We start from the raw sequence: 16,894 nt of genomic DNA on the forward strand, positions 1-16,894 counted from the left end.
TCCCAACCTCCCACTAGAGAACCTCCTTTGCCCCAACCAGGAACTTAAAACCACCTCCCTACTTCCCCTGTCCCTCCTTTCCCTACATAGCGTTGATCAACCAGCTCCAGCTAGCAGTCGAGCTACTCGGAGGGACAAACAGACCCACCCCTAAGGAGAAAGCCTGTCCCCGCCCCGAAGGCGTTGATTGGCAAATCACGCTCGGAGCGCCACCAATAGTGCTGCTAGGCCTCCCCAGAGCCCACCCCCGCTCCGCCCCATAGGCGGCCCGGGTTTGTTTTGGCGTCAGCCGCGCTCTATGATGACGCCATGACGCCGATGCCCGAGGATGGCGGCGGCGGCGGCGGCGGTAGCTGTGGCTACTTCCCGGAGACGGTTGGTAGAGACACCGAGATGCCGAAGAGCGCGCCGCCCGCGCGAGGTGAGGCGACCAGGCCTAGGGCTATAGCCCGACGGACGGGAGGGGCTGACGAGTATGCGGCCGCTGTCGCTTTCTGGCCCACCGGGTCCTGCCCCTGCCCAGCCCGCTGCCCTCGGCCAGTGACCCGTGCAGCGGGGCCTATGGATCCGGCAAGCAGGCCAGGCGGTAGTATGCTCGGGGTCCTCAGTGACCGATCCTGGACTGGCCTCGAGATGTGCTGTCGTGCTGGGTGGCCCATCTCTGGGCCCGCGCGGGGCTGGTGGACGTGGTCGTCTGTCTTACCTACTGTTGAGCTGTCCTGTATCCAATGCGAGTCAGGTTGACCTAAGTTGTCCCGATTGCCTTCTCGCGTCCGGCGCCCACTCCACACCCCTCCTTTTCGTCTGGGGCAGGCGGGGCAGTTGGGGCAGTTGATAGCGTCTTTGTAGAGGCTGGGAAAACGCAGGCCAGAGTGTCACTTGGTTGCCTGCTTGCCAAGTCTGTCATCCCTTTACCTGCAAGGGAAAGCCTAGCCCTCCACACTTAGTCCCCCTCCATGAAACGGCTGAAGTGATAATTCCTCCCTGAAAAAGCGAGTAAATTCTTCATTGCTGAAAACTGGCTCCTTGGTGACTACAGGAAAAGAGGCCACACTTTTTTTTTTTTTTTTTTGTAGAGACAGAGTCTCACTTTACCGCCTTTAGTAGAGTGCCATGATGTCACAGGACTCAGCAACCTCTAGCTCTTGGGCTTCAGCGATTCTCCTGCCTCAGCCTCCCGAGCAGCTGGGACTACAGGCGCCCGCCACAACTGCCCAGCTATTTTTTGGTTGCAGTTCAGCCGGGGCTGGGTTTGAACCCGCCACCCTCGGTATATGGGGCGGGCGCCCTACTCACTGAGCCACAGGCGCCACCCACGCCACACTTCTTAGCAAGGCATTCAGGCCTCTTCATAATCTGGTAGAAGTAAAACCCTGTAGTTAAAATCTAGGCACTTCTGGCCGGGTGCCGTGGCTCACTCTAGCACTCTGAGAGGCCCAGGCGGGTGGATTGCGTGAGTTCACAAGTTCAAGACCAGCCTGAGCCAGAATGAGACCTCCTCTCTCTAAAAATAGCCAGGTGTTGTGGCCTAGTCCCAGCTGCTTGGGAGACTGAGGCAAGAGAATCGCTTGAGCCCAAGAGTTTGAGGTTGCTGTAAGCTGTGAGGTTACAGCACTCAATAGAGGGCAACAAAATGAGACCCTTGTCTCAAAAACAACAAAACCTGAGCACTTCTGTGCTCCATTTTATGTGGTGGTTTGTTGGTGAGGCACATGAACCTGCTATGAACCCCCTGTTAGTTCTGTGGTTTCATACCCTTGTCTATTTTTGTTTGAGACAGAGTCTCACTCTGTTGCTCAGGCTAAAGTACTGTAGCATCAGCCTATCTCACAGCAACTTCAAACTCCTGGGCTCAAGCAATCCTTCTCTCTCAGCCCTCCCCAGCAGACAGGACAACAGGTACCCACCACAATGCCCACTAATTTTTCTATTTCTTTCTTTTTTTTTTTTTTTAATCTTTTGGAGACAGAAGCTCACCATGTCACCCTTGGTAGAGTGCAGTGACATCATAGCTCACAGCAACCTCGAACTTTTGGGCTTAATCGATTGTCTTGCCTCAGCCTCCCAAGTAGCTGGTACTTCAGGCTCCCGCCACAACGCCTGGCTATTTTTTTTCTTTTTGAGACAGCGTTTCACTGTGTCGCCCTCATCACAGCAACCTCAAACTCTTGGGCTTAAGTGATTCTCTTGCCTCAGCCTCCCAAGTAGCTGGGTCTACGGGCGCCTGCCATAATGCCTGGCTATTTGTTGCTGTAGTTATCATTGTTTGATAGGCTGGGCCAGGTTCGAACCTGCCAGCTTCCTTGTATGTGGCCAGCACCCTACTCACTGAACTACGGAAGCTGAGCCTATTTTTAGAGAGAGGAGGTTTCATTCTGGCTCAGGCTGTTCTCAAACCTGTGAGCTCAGGCAGTCTACCTGCCTCTGACTCCCAAGTGCTGGGATTACAGGTGTGAGCCACCACGCTTGGCCTGTTTATTTATTTTTTTGAGACAAGGTCTTACTCTGGTTCAGGCTGGTCTCAAACCCTTGAGCTCAAGCAATCCACCCTTTTCAGCCTCCCAGAGTGCTAGGATTGCAGGTGTGAGCCACCATGCCTGGCTTCATTTACATATATGTATGTGTGTATGTGTGTGTGTATACACATATATATGTATACACTTTTTTTTTTTTTTTTTTGTAGAGACAGAGTCTCACTTTATTGCCCTTGGTAGAGTGCCGTGTTGTCACACAGCTCCCAGCAACCTCCAGCTCCTGGGCTTAGGTGATTCTCTTGCCTCAGCCTCCTGAGGAGCTGGGTCTACAGGTGACCGCCACAAGGCCCGGCTATTTTTTTGTTGCAGTTTGACTGGAGCCGGGTTTGAACCCGCCACCCTTGGTATATAGGGCCAGCACCCTACCCACCGAGCCACAGGCGCTGCCCTGTCTTATTTATATTTTTTGACACAGAGTCTTAACCTGTCACCCTGAGTAGAGTACCGTGGTGTCACAGCTCACAGCAACCTCAAACTCTTGGGCTTAAGTGATTCTCTTACCTCAGCCTCCCCAGTAGCTGGGACTCCAGGCACCGACCACGACACCTATCTATTTTTAGAGATAGCGTCTCCCTCTTGGCTCGGGCTGAACTCGAACACCTGAGGTGAAGCAATCTACCTTCATCGGCCTCCCAGAGTGCTAGAATTACAGTTGTGGGCCACTGCACCCAGCATTTTTTCTATTTTTAGTAGAAGTAGGGTCTTGCTCTTGCTCAGGCTGGTCTCAAACTCCTGAGCTCAAGTTATCCTCCTGCCTCAGCCTCAGAATGCTGCGCCTGGCCCTTAGAATGTCTCATCTTAATGAGCCTGTTTACTCTTCAGATTTAGTCTCCTGTAGGAAGCTGCCTTTTGTTATATGATTTCCTCAAGGTCATTTCTGGTCATCAGAGAAAACTTTTTGACAATACTGTGCTTCCAGTCAGATGTGGTTGGCCCTTCCCCTGGAAGAGATTTGGAATGCTGACTCACCAGAGGTTAGGTTTGCTGAATAAGTATATCGTCTAGATCTAATTGAAGTTCTGTGCTGTTTTAAGTAGTATAAATGAGCTAGACAAAGTGCTGTCTTCAGGAAACCTGTTTGCCTCTGACTTCAGGTTTGCTTGGCACCTGGAATAGAATGCCCCAGTAGATCCTAGTGTCTGTGGATCTGAAATAGGTACTCAGGTTCTCTATCAATCACAAATTCATAGTAAGTGAGTGACATATTAGTTTGGCCTTCATTTTACTTTATGAGCGGAACATGTTAAATGGGCCACTTTGATCTTCTTTAGAGTTTCCTGACTGTATGATGTGGATGGGCTATAGGTGTGCCAAAGTACCCTTAAACTTCAAGATAGATGAAAACAGTTCTCAGGGTATTATTTGATAGTATCAATCTCTGTGTATTTTGAGATTTACAAGGAGAAAAATTTGAGAAGTACAGCCCTGGAAGAAGGGAAGCAGTTCTGTTTGTTGAGAGCTGGAGAGGGACTTAATTTATTCAAACTCCCTTTTCTTCCAGGAATTTTACTCAGTGAGTGTTAAGCTGGTTTGTCTTGGCTAGGTCATCACTGAGCTAATTCTTGGTGTAGTCCTCTATTGCCATGGTTGTGTGATGTGATGCTAAGGTAGAAAAATGTGATGTTTTTATTTGCTGGGAGAAAATGATTTCAGACGGACCCTTTCTAAGCTGCCTAGCTTGAAGTACCTTTCAGGGCATACTGAAAGTAATGAATCAAGGGATTCTTGGTGTAGAACCATTTGGACTGTAACTAAGATCCTTGGGAGCAAAGACTATGGCTATTGCCTTTTTATAATTCCTGGCAGTCCTTGGCCACAACAGGAGCTCAGCAAATATTTGTAGATTGAACTTTTAAAGGAGAACTCCAGGTACATTGCCAGGGTCTCTATTTCTGATAATGCTATGCATAGTGGGTAGGATATCTTAGATCAGTGGTTCTCATCCTTCCTAATGCCACGACCCTTTAATACAGTTCCTCATGTTGTGGTGACCCCCAACCATAAAATTATTTTTGTTGCTACTTCATAAATATAATTTTGGGGCAGCGCCTGTAGTGAGTAGGGCGCTGGCCCCATATACCGAGGGTGGTGGGTTCGAACCCAGCCCTAGCCAAACTGCAACAAAAAATAGCCAGGCACTGTGCCATGCCTCTGTAGTCCCAGCTACTCAGGAGGCTGAGGCAAAAAAATCGCCTAAGCCCAAGAGCTGGAGGTTGTTGTGAGCTGTGATGCCGTGGCACTCTACTACTGAGGGCAACAGAATATCGCTAAAAAAAAAAAAAAAAAAACAACTGTGATTTTGCTACTATTATGAATCATAATGTAAATATCTGATATGCAGGAGACCTCCAAAGGGGTTGCATCCCACAGGTTGAGAACCACTGTTTTGGATGGAGTTGGGAGTCATGATAAAATGAAAAGGACACAGCAAACTTTTGAATTTCTCTACCTCACCCTTAAGGTAGTGATCTCTGCCTACCAACTCTACTGTGTAATTAATGCTTGTCAGCTGGAGTCCTTGAGAATTGGGATTCCTAGTTACTATTTTCTTTTTTTTTTGAGACAGAGCCTCAAGCTGTTGCTCTGGGTAGAGTGCTGTGACATCATAGCTCACAGCAACCTCCAACTCCTGGGCTTAAGCGACTCTCTTGCCTCCGCCTCCCAAATAGCTGGGACTAGAGGCGCCCGCCACAACGCCTGGCTAATTATTGGTTGCAGTTGTCATTGTTGTTCGACAGGCCCCGGCTGGATTCGAACCCGCCAGCTCTGCTGTATGTGGCTGGCGCCTTAGCCGCTTAAGCTACAGATGCCAAGTCGCTAGTTACAATTTTCTAAAAGAAATCAAAACAGTAGTTATTATGAAATAACATTATTTTGTCTTTTTTTTTTTTTTTTTGTAGAGACAAGAGTCTCACTGTACTGCCCTTGGTAGAGTGCCGTGATGTCACACGGCTCACAGCAACCTCTAACTCCTGGGCTTATGCAATTCTCTTGCCTCAGCCTCCCAAGTAGCTGGGACTACAGGCGCCTGCCACAACGCCCGGCTATTTTTTGGTTGCAGTTTGGCCGGGGCTGGGTTTGAACCCGCCACCCTCGGCATATGGGGCCGGCGCCCTACTCACTGAGCCACAGGCACCGCCCATGAAATAACATTATTAACAGTTAAAACATTACAAGAGTGAATAACGCAGATGTCTTTAAACAGAAGCACTGTAATAATTTGGTGTATATTCCTCAACTTTTTTCTTATATATATACAGAGTATCCCAAAGGTTGCCCCTGAAGTCACCATGCATAGGAGAAATAGGAAATTGTAGCTAAATATACCTTTATTTACAAAATATTCACTACAGGGTGGGCATAGTGGCTGACATCTGTAATCCTAGCACTCTGGGAGGCTGTAGCAAGAGAATCACTTGAGCCCAGGAGTTTGAGGTTGCTGTAAGCTATGATGCCCTGGCACTACGCAGGGTGACAGAGAGTCTCAAAAACAAAAAAAATTCTCTACATGTTGGGCACCTCTTTGTAAAATTTTGCTATGAACATTTTGTAAATAAAGATATGTTTTACTACATTTTCCCATTTGTGACTTTAGGGGCTACCTTTGGGACAACCTGTATTAATATATACATTTCTTTTTTTTTTTTTTTCTTTTTGAGACAGAGTCTCACTTTGTCGCCCTCAATGGAGAGCTGTGGCGTCTCAGCTTACAGCAGCCTTGAACTCTTGGGCTTAAGCGATTCTCTTTCCTCAGCCTCCCAAGTAGCTGGGACTATAGGCTCCTGCCACAAAGCCTGGCTATTTTCTTGTTGCAGTTGTCCTTGTTGTTTAGCAGGCCTGGGCTGGGCTCGAACCTGCCAGCCTCGGTGTATGTGGCTGGTGCCATAACCACTGTGCTACAGGAGCTGAGCCAATGTATACATTTCTCTGTGGCTCAAAGGAGTAGGGTGCTGGCCCCATATGCCGGAGGTGGCGGGTTCAAACCGGGCCCCGGCCAAAAAAAAAACTGCAAAAAAAATAAAAATAAAAAATAAATATATATATATATATATAAATAAGTAAAAAAATAAAAAAATATATGTTTTTATAAGTTTCAAAATGTAATGTGTGAAGATGGTTTTAAAATATAGTAATAGCGGCTCGGCGCCTATAGCTCAAGTGGCTAAGGTGCCATCCACGTACACCAGAGCTGGTGGGTTCAAATCCAGCCCTGGCCTGCCAAACAACAATGACAACTACAACCAAAAAACAGCTGGGCGTTGTGGCAGACGCCTATAGTCCCAGCTTCTTGGGAGGTGGAGGCAAGAGAATCGCTTAAGCCCAAGATTTGGAGGTTTCTGTGAGCTGTGACACCACGGGACTCTACCCAGGGTGACAGCTTGAAGCTGTCTCAAAAAAAAAAAAAAATTGCAACACCCAGGCTTGGTGGCTCACACCTGTAATCCTAACACTCTGAGAGGCAGAGGCAGATGGATAGCTTGAGCTCAGAAGTTTGAGACCAGTCTGAGCAAGGGTAAAACCCCCCATCTCTAAAAACAGTAGGGTGTAATGGCAGGGACCTATAGTCCCAGCTACTTGGGAGGCTGAGGCATGAGGATCACTTGAGCCCAAGGGTGAGGTTGCTGTTAGCTATGATGCTATGACATCTTACCAAGGGCAACAAAGTGAGACTCTGCCAAGAAAAAATAATAAAATATAGCAACAGCACAGACATGTGTTCATTTCTTTTTTTTATTGTTTGGAATTCATTGTGGGTAGAAGGAATTAGGCTACACTGATTGCATTTGTTATAATTGTGTAGAAATGTGTTTAAAGTGAGAAATTAAGGGCAGGGCACCATTCCTCATGCCTGTAATCCTAGCATTCTGGGAGACCGAGGCTGATGGATTGCCTGAGCTCACAGGTTCAAGACCAGCCTGAGCCAGAGTGAGACCTTGTCTCTAAAAAATAGCCTGGGGTTGTTGGGGGGCGCCTGTAGTCCCAGCTACTTGGGAGGCTGAGGCACGAGAATCATTTGAGCCCAAGAGTTTGAGGTTGCTGTGAGCTGTGATGTCACAGTACTCTACTGAGGGTAACAAAGTGAAACTCTGTCTCAAAAAAAAAAGTGAGAAGATTCCCCTTTCTTCTACCCATCTCCCTCACTTTCCCACACCCCACACCCCCAGCAATCATTTTTCTCTTCTACCAAGTTTCTCTTCTACCTTTCCAGGATATATATATTTTTTCATATATATGTCTTAAACTTTGTTTATTTTATTATTATTATTATTATTGTTTTTTTTTTTTTAGAGACAGAGTCTCACTTTGTTGCCCTTGGTAGAGTGCCACGGCGTCACACAGCTCACAGGAACCTCTAGCTCTTGGGCTTAGGCAATTCTCTTGCCTCTGCTTCCCGAGTAGCTGGGACTACAGGCGCCCGCCACAACACCCAGCTATTTTTTTGTTGCAGTTTGGCCGGGGCTGGGTTTGAACCCACCACCCTGGCTATATGGGCCTGGCGCCCTACCCACTGAGCCACAGGCATTGCCCTGTTTATTTATTTTTTGAGACAGGGTTCTTCGCTCTGTCACCCAGACTAGAGTGCGGTGGCATTATCATAACTCAGTACTCACTATACCCTCAAACTCCTGGGCCCAAGTGATCCTCCTGGCTTAGGCTTCTGAGTAGTTAAGACTATAGGTGTTTGCCACCATGCTTGGCTAATTTAAAAAAATTGTTTTTATCCAGACAGGGTCTTACTATTTTGCTCAGGCTGATCTCAAATTCCTTGCCTCAAGTAGTGCTCCCACTTTGGCCTCCCAAAGCGCTAGGATTACAATTGTGAGCCACACCCCACCTAGTATCTCTTAAATGTTTTTTTTTTTTTCTTTTCTTTTTTTTTGAGGCAGAGTCTCAAGCTGTCGCCTGGTAGAGCGCTGTGGCATCATAGCTCACAGCAACCTCAAACTCTTGGGCTTAAGCAATTATCTTGCCTCAGCCTCAAGTAGCTGGGACTACAGGCAACCCCCATAACGCCCTGGCTATTTTTTGGTTGTAGTCGTCATTATTGTTTGGCAGGCTCAGGCTGGACTCTGAACCCGCCAGCTCCAGTGTATGTGTCTGTTGCCCTAGCTGCTGAGCTATAGGCGCCGAGCCTCTCTTAATTGTTTTTATCCATCATTGGATGTATGCTTTTTTCCCCCTATATCACATGGGTAATATACCAACATTATAATAAGGTTTGAGGGAGGCACATCTAATACTGTAGCATGAAAGCCCAATTGTTGTTATTGTGAACTAGAAAAGGATTTGGATATATGCTTTACATACTCTTTTTTTTTTTTTTTTTTGTGGAGACAGAGTCTCACTTTATGGCCCTCGGTAGAGTGCCATGGCCTCACACAGCTCACAGCAACCTCCAACTCCTGGGCCTAAGCAATTCTCTTTTTTTTTTTTGTAGAGACAGAGCCTCACCTTATCGCCCTCGGTAGAGTGCCGTGGCGTCACACAGCTCACAGCAACCTCCAAATCCTTGGGCTTAGGCAATTCTCTTGCCTCAGCCTCCCGAGTAGCTGGGACCACAGGTGCCCGCCACAACGCCCGGCTATTTTTTGGTTGCAATTCAGCCGGGGCTGGGTTTGAACCCACCACCCTCGGTATATGGGGCCGGCACCTTACCGACTGAGCCACAGGCACCACCCTACATGCTCTTTTTAAACTACTTAACATTACATCCTGGACATGGATCCCGGCACATACCCAGTTAATACAATTGTTCATTGACTGATAACTTTCTTTCTTGTCCATATATGTGGATTTACCTCATGCTTTTCAACAGCTGCAGAATATTCCATTATATGAATAGACCTTAATTTGTTTAATTCTCTCATTGATGGATGTTTGAGTTTTTTCCAATACTTCATTATTTATTTATTTATTTTTTTTGTAGAGACAGTCTCACTTTATGGCCCTCGGTAGAGTGCCATGGCAACACACAGCTCACAGCAACCTCCAACTCCTGGGCTTAAGTGATTCTCTTGCCTCAGCCTCCGGAGTAGCTGGGACTACAGGTGCCCGCCACAACGCCCGGCTATTTTTTTTTGGTTGCAGTTTGGCTGGGGCCGGGTTTGAACCCACCACCCTCGGTATATGGGGCCCGTGCCCCACCTACTGAGCCACAATTGGTGCTGCCCCCAATACTTCATTATTATAAAGAATGCTGCTGTGACCTTTCTTCTGCACAGTCATGGAAGTATAGAATTACTTTTGAAATGGAATTGGTAGGTCATTTCCCCTGTTTTCAGAGATTAGAATCATACAGTTTCCTCTAAGGCTAGAGAGGTCCTTATTAAGTGATGGGGTTTTTTGCCTCTTGTCTCTGCTTGCCTCCTGATAGTTAAATGTGGTGTTTAGCAGTTGCCTATTTCTGGGATTACTGAGAGATTGCTACCTACTTGATGTTGGTCAATGCTCTTTCTAATCATGGGAGCAGAATATAGAGATCTGTGCAGCTGAAAATTGTAAAGCTTTGCTGTGGAGAAAAAAATCTAGGGGGCTGGTATTGGAGAAGACTAGACACTCATGGGCCCCTGCCTGGGAGACATTCACAAACCCTGTTTCTATGGCCAGGAAATTTTTTTTTTTTTTTTTTTTTTTTTTGAGACAGAGCCTCAAGCCGTAGCCCTGGTTAGAGTGCGATGGCATCATAGCTCACGGCAACCTCAAACTCCTGGGCTCAAGCAAGTCTTCTGTCTCTGCCTCCCAAGTAGCTGGGACTACAGGCGCCCGCCACAACGCCTGGCTATTTTTTGGTTGCAGCCATCGTTGTTTGGTGGGCCTGGGCTGGATTTGAACCCGCCAGCTCAGGATTTGAACATACACCAGCTCAGGTGTATGTGGCTGGTGCCTTAGCTGCTTGAGCCACAGGCGCTGAGTATGGCCAGGAAATTATTTCAGTATTCATCCTTGTTCCTGCCCTTAGGCACCCCCTCCCCCCCCAGCCTTTCCCACAAATGGGGCTAGATCTAGTAGCTTGTGGCTAAACTGGCTTTGGCGGTTAGGTAACAATCTGTAAAATCCAAACAGGCTTTATGCATTGTTGAGGACATTTACACTGGTATCCAAAGCAAATGGATCTGGTTTATCCATCTGGCCTCTTCTTGCCACTTGAAAATTTCCAAGGTTCTGAAATTGTTGCCTTGCTGCAAATAGAAATCTAAGAGCCAGGCCATGTTTCATTCATTGTTAACAAATACTGAATGCCTGCTCTGAGCTCAGCACTTTGCTGGGTAGCAAGGGCATTCTGGAAACCTGAGAAGTGGCTGGTTCCCTGTAGGAGCTGACAACTATAGTGATCAAAGGCAATCTGGAGTAGAGGAGTGAGCAGTGTGACTCATGTAGTTGGTATGGAGGTTTCTAAAGATGGGCCTTTCAGAAAAGGTCCTCAGTAAAGGTTTGTTGATTTGCCAGCTCAGTGGTATGGGGATGGATTAATACCTTGACTGGGTGAGGCTGAGCTCTGATGAGTCCCAGGCACTTCTGAAGTCTTTCTTGTGTGGTAGAAGTTGCCCCAGAGAGGGAACTAAATTTGGGTCCATATTTAGCCACCACTGTCTGATTGGTTTTGGATGAGTCTGTGCCTCTCCTGTTGGTCATTTCTGTGGAGTGTCAGTGAGGACAGTAGAATTCCCACATTCACTGCCATATTCCATCCAACAGGCTTAACCTCCTTGAGTGCTTTGGATAAGGCTGAGAGTTGAAGGTGTGGAGGCAAATTCTAGAGAGTTGGGTACTTTTGCACATATGTTAGAGTTGGTGATGTTTTACAACTTATGAAGTGTGATCCTCCTGGGAGGTCTCTTCCTGAGGCTTCCTCACTCATCCTTGCCGGCCCCTACACCCCCTCTGGATACTGTGCTGGTGGCATACACAAGAGAACTGGAAGCTGAAAAAGGCTCTGCCCTCCTTCCTGGGAGTTTTACAACCACCTCTCTTGTCCCTATGTCTGTGTTTTCACCTAACCAATGTAGAAAGAGAACTCAATAGATGTGATAGGAGTGTGGAACAGCTGTGATCACCTGGAAGCTGTTGTCCATGTCCCCCACTCAGCTAGCACCCTGTTTCTTCCACTTTCTTTTCTTTTCTTTTTTTTTGAGACAGAGTCTCAAGCTGTCACACTGGGTAGAGTGCCATGGCATCATAGCTCATAGCAGCCTTAAACTCCTAGTCTCAAGTGATTCTCTTGCGTTAGCCTCCGAGTAGCTGGGATTACAGGCACCCGCTATACCGCCTGGGTATTTTTTTTTTTTAGAGGTGGGATCTTGCTCTAGCTCAGGCTGGCCTCCACTCCTGAGCTCAGGCATTCAGCTCGCCTAGGCCTCCTGGAGTGCTGGGATTACAAGCGTGAGCCACCCCGCCAGGCCCTTCCACTTTCAATTTATAGTTGGGATGATGAAGTGCCAGCCAGCATAAACCCATCTTTTAAGAGTTTCTAATTGGAGGCTGGGTGTAGTGGCTCACACCTATAATCCTAGCACTCTGGGTGGCTAAGGTGGGTAGATTGCTTGCGCTCAGGAGTTTGAAACCAGCTGCAGCAAGAGAGACCCTGTCCTAAAAATAGAAAAACTCGGCTCAGCACTCATAGCTCAGTGGTTATGGCACAGGCCACATACACGAGGGCTGGTGGGTTTGAATCTGGCCCGGGCCTGCTAAACAACAATGACAACTACAACAACAAAATAGCGGGGCGTTGTGGTGGCCACCTGTAGTCCCAGCTACTTGGGAGGCTGAGGCAAGAGTATCACATAAGCCCAAGAGTTTGAGATTGCTGTGAGCTGTGACGCCCTGGCACATGACGATATAGTGAGACTCTGTCTCAAAAATAAAATAATAATAATAATAAAATAGAAAAACTAGCCAGGCCTCGTAGTGGGCACTTGTAGTCCCAGCTACTTAGGAGGCTGAGGCAAGAGGATCAGGTGAGCCCAAGAGTTTGAGGTTGCTGTGAGCTGTGATGACACCACTGCACTCTACCTAGGGTGACAGAGTGAGACTCTGTCTCAAATTAAAAAAATTATATATATAGACAGAGAGACAGAGTCTCTTATTGGGATGAGTGTGAAAGAAACTATGTCCCAGAAGAGAGAAGGAATGTCAGGGAAAATTCTTGGCTCTCTTACTGCTGACTTACTTCAGATCCTTGTGCTGGCTTTGTTTGTTTAAAGTGAAAAGCCAGGCCTTTTCTAAGCGTTAGTTTTTCTTATCAGAACGTTAGTTTTTCTTATCAGAACGTGACTAGGTATGCACATTTAAATAAAAAGAGCCAGTGCATATGCCTGAAAATAGTTGTTTATTTTGTGAATCTAGGATTCTGCCTCTTCACCAGAAAGAAGAGACATTTGAGTATCTGTGCTTGTCACCTGGGCACTGTTTGTCTTGCCTTTGAATGGTGGTAGATGTTGCTTACCAGGTGGTCTTGGGGATCTGGAGTCAAAGGTCTATGTTCTGCCTCAGGAAGGGGCAAAGAGCTGTTCCTTTCCTGAGCTTCAGTCCTTTACTGCATTGAGGTTTTGTATTTTCCCTGAAAGCAGAGATGAATCTGCAAAATTCCAGAGTCCATAGTTCAAATCTGTGGCTTCTATGAAAAGGAACCTTGCTACTTGGATGCCTTTGTTTAAACATTATTTCCTAAGTTGCCAGGTAGGGCCATGTGGGACCTCCTGGGAGTCTGGGTGAGAACAGTAACAAATCCTGAAGAGATTGTGTTGGTGGAGGAATCTTCTTGTGTGAAGAAAGATAAGCCTCATCTAAAAACAAAACCCCTCATTCTGCTGAGAATTATTGATACACTGATTGAAACCTGAACCCTTAATCTATGCTTTCCACATTCCTCCTTTGTATTTTTGTGTGTGTGTGTGTGTGTAGAGACAGAGTTTCACTTTATTGCCCTCGGTAGAGTGCCGTGGCATCACACAGCTCACAGCAACCTCCAACTCCTGGGCTTAGACGATTCTCCTACCTCAGCCTCCTGAGTAGCTGGGACTACAGGTGCCCGCCACAACGCCCGGCTATTTTTTTGTTACAGTTTGGCCGGGGCTGGGTTTGAACCCACCACCCTCGGCATATGGGGCCGGCGCCCTGCTCACTGAGCCACAGGCGCTGCCCTGTATTTTTTTTGCAGTGTTTTTGTCTGGGGCTGGGTTCAAACCTGCCACCTCTGGCATATGGGACAAGCGCCCTACTCCTTTGAGCCACAGGCACCACCCTGTTTTTTTGTGGGTTTTTTTTTTTTTGTTTTTTTTTTGAGACAGAGCCTCAAGCTGTTGCCCTGGGTAGAGTGCCTTGGCGTCACAGCTCACAGCAACCTCTACTCCTGGGCTCAAGGAGTCTCCTGCCTCTACCTCCCAAGTAGCTGGGACTGCAGGCGCCCGCCACAACACCTGGCTATTTTTTGGTTGCAGCCATCATTGTTTGGTGGGCCAGGGCTAGATTCGAACCTGCCAGCTCAGGTGTATGTGGCTGGCTCCTTAGCCGCTTGAGCCACAGGCACCGAGCCAAGTATTTGATGGATTTGTAATCAAAGTCTTGGTTATGTTTCAATGATGTATTTGCTCCTTGAAAGAGTTGGTCATATTGGTCAGTATTGGCTTCATCACCTTAAATTCAGGTCCTTGACTCACTGTAATCTGGTGGCCTCTGTGGGTTCTCTATGCCCCTCAAGGTGTCACAGTAAATCCTGCCTGGGCCTCCCTCTGCTGCCTTTGATGGGATCACTTGCCAGCTTCACAAGGGGGTGAAGAGGTGTAATTGTTGCTTAGCCCCAACCACTACTGTTAAGCAGCCATGGTGTCTCTGACCTTGACCAGTTCTTTTTAGACATCAAATTATATATCCCATAACCCACAGTAAATATCACATGCATGTTCCATATGTACCCCAACATATATAAAACTGTACTCTTCCCACTGCTTCCCAAACCTGCCTCCTCTGCTGCACTCCTGACCCTTTTCCCAGGAACTGACCAAGGGACTGGAGTGCTACCCTCACTCTCGCCTCACCACTTGTGCCTAGCCTCCAGCTGCTGACATCTCTTGATTCCACTCCGCAATCTGGAGTATACACTCTTTTTTTTTTTTTTTGGTAGAGACAGAGTTTCACTTTATGGCCCTAGGTAGAGTGCTATGGCATCACACAGCTCACAGCAACCTCCAACTCCTGGGCTTAAGCGATTCTCTTGCCTCAGCCTCCCAAGTAGCTGGGACTACAGGCGCCCGCCACAACACCCAGCTATTTTTTTTTGTTTTTGTTTTAGTTTGGCCGGGGCCGGGTTTGAACCCGCCACCCTTGGTATATGGGGCCGGCACCTTACCGACTGAGCCATAGGTGCCGCCCTGGGGTACTACACTCTTACTGGGCCTTTTAGTCTGCTCTGACCCTTCTGTGTACTTTTTTTTTTCTGAGATTTTTGGCCAGTGCTGGGTTTGAGCCATAGGTACCGTCCTTGCTCTGACCCTTCTGGAGTCCAACCTTATCCTTTTTTTTTTTTTTTTTTGAGACAGTCTCACTTTGTCCCCCCCTGGTAGAGTGCTGTGGTGTCACTCATAGCAACCTTGAACTCTTGGGCTCAAGCAATTCTTGTGCCTCAGTCTCCCAAGTAGCTGGGACTACAGGCGCCCCGCCACAACACCCAGCTATTTTTAGAGATGGGGTCTTGCTCTTGCTCAGGCTGGTCTCGAACTCTTGAGCTCAGGCAATCCACCTGCCTCGGCCTCCCAGAGTGCTGGGATTACAGGCATGAGCCACCGCGCCCGGCCTCTCATCCTTCTTTCTTTTTTTTTGGCCTGGGCTGGGTTTGAACCCACCACGTCCGGCATATGGGACCGGCGCCCTACTCCTTGAGCCACAGGCGCCACCCCTTCTTTCTAAACATAGAACTGATTACCTTTCATAGCTGTCCTTCACTAAGAAGGTCCTGGTCCTCACCGTAGCTTGAGCTGCTCCCCAGAACCTGACTCACACTGACCTTCCAAAACTTCAGCTCCCCAGGCCTCGCTTTGTATTACCAGACTGCCCATTTCCAGGCACAGAGTGCTACACTGGGCCTCTGGGCCTTGGAGTGTGTTATTTTCCTTGCCTGAACCACCAGTTCCACCTTTCCACATACGACTCATTCTTGCTTCAAGATTCAGTGTGGGGGTCACCTCATTCATGAAGCTTTCCCTAACCCCTACCTCATTCTACATGTATCTTCTGTTGTTTCCAAGCTTAACACCATCCTATATTGAAATTATATTATTATGAATTAATATTACTTTTATTATTAACATTATATAATGTTATGTTTTTATGATTTTCTCTTCATTTAGACTGTGAGCTTATTGACATTTTAATTTTTGTGTGTGTTAAGATATAACCTACATTTGACCATGTCTTATTCATTCCTGGTACTTAGTAGATATGTAATAAATGACCTGAAGTGATAATTTCACTCCCAATTCTAAGTGTCATAATAAATAGGAAATTCTCAGCAATTTTCTTCAGATAGACTGAGAGAAAGGTAGTTTTGGTGATCTCTGGAAAGCTGTAACTTCAACACTTCACCTTGTCCAGGGACCCACCATCCCCAGGGTAATAATAGTGGTCCATATTTGGGAAGCAAGTGGGCGGGGCTCCTTGATCCTCATCCCCAGGAATCAGGGTGCCCTGATCTACATTTAGATTGAATTGCCAGTGTCCTCTCTGAGATCAAAGACCCTTTTGGCTCTCGAATGATGACTAGGCTAGTTTTGCAGTCACCTGGTTAGCAGTATGCTGAAGCTTGTGGTCCCAAGTTCACTGAGATTGATTCCAACTAGCTCTGGACCTTGTCTGGGATTTTAGCTATCCATGCAGGAAAACTGGGGAAGTGAGAGGCCCTGGACAGCATATTAAACTGCCAGTGTGGGAATGGTACATTGGTGAAGCAGAGGAAACCATCCAGGAGAGTGAGGTTAGATAAGTGGTTTGTTGTTGTTTGTTAAAGGCAGGGGGTCCAACCCCTGTAAGAGGCCTAATGGGCCAGGAAAAATCCATGAGGGAGGCCTTGGAGAAGCAGCTTGCTGAGCCCTGGTGGATGATGGTGTTGGAGAGCAGGCCTCCAACGCTCCACACCCCCATTTCAGAAAAGATGAGTCAGAGCAACAAGAGGAATGATTTTAATATTTTAAAAACATGGGACTTCAACTAGGTTAGGGGACACAGGCAGAGTAGAGAGGAGGGTGACATCTGAGCCTGGTGCGTGTTCCTGCCCTCTCTCAAGGTCTTCAAGCAGCATGAGACCGAGACCTAGGGAGATGTGGAGCTCAGACCCAGCGTCTCAACTAGACCCTCTGATGAGCATGAGC

The 16,894-nt window shown here is 47.4% G+C and overlaps 1 protein-coding gene and 1 non-coding gene across 3 annotated transcripts in view; one reads left to right on the forward strand and one right to left on the reverse strand.

The window, feature by feature from the left end:
- The first annotated feature begins 303 nt into the window (after window positions 1–303).
- PSKH1 (protein serine kinase H1) overlaps window positions 304–16,894 on the forward strand; it is a 38,253-nt gene continuing 21,662 nt past the window's right edge. Inside the window, exon 1 of one of the 2 annotated variants that reach the window (XM_053604521.1) lies at window positions 304–421. The gene's annotated coding sequence lies outside the window, so the exon portion shown is untranslated. The remainder of the gene's footprint in view (window positions 422–16,894) is intronic. The other variant, XM_053604529.1, reaches the window with a different exon arrangement.
- On the reverse strand, window positions 8,719–8,822 carry LOC128580367 (small nucleolar RNA U13). The gene has a single exon (XR_008378661.1). It is a non-coding gene; the product is annotated as a small nucleolar RNA U13 (small nucleolar RNA).

This window comes from Nycticebus coucang, chromosome 2 (genome assembly GCF_027406575.1).
Source record: "Nycticebus coucang isolate mNycCou1 chromosome 2, mNycCou1.pri, whole genome shotgun sequence".
NCBI lineage: Eukaryota > Metazoa > Chordata > Mammalia > Primates > Lorisidae > Nycticebus > Nycticebus coucang.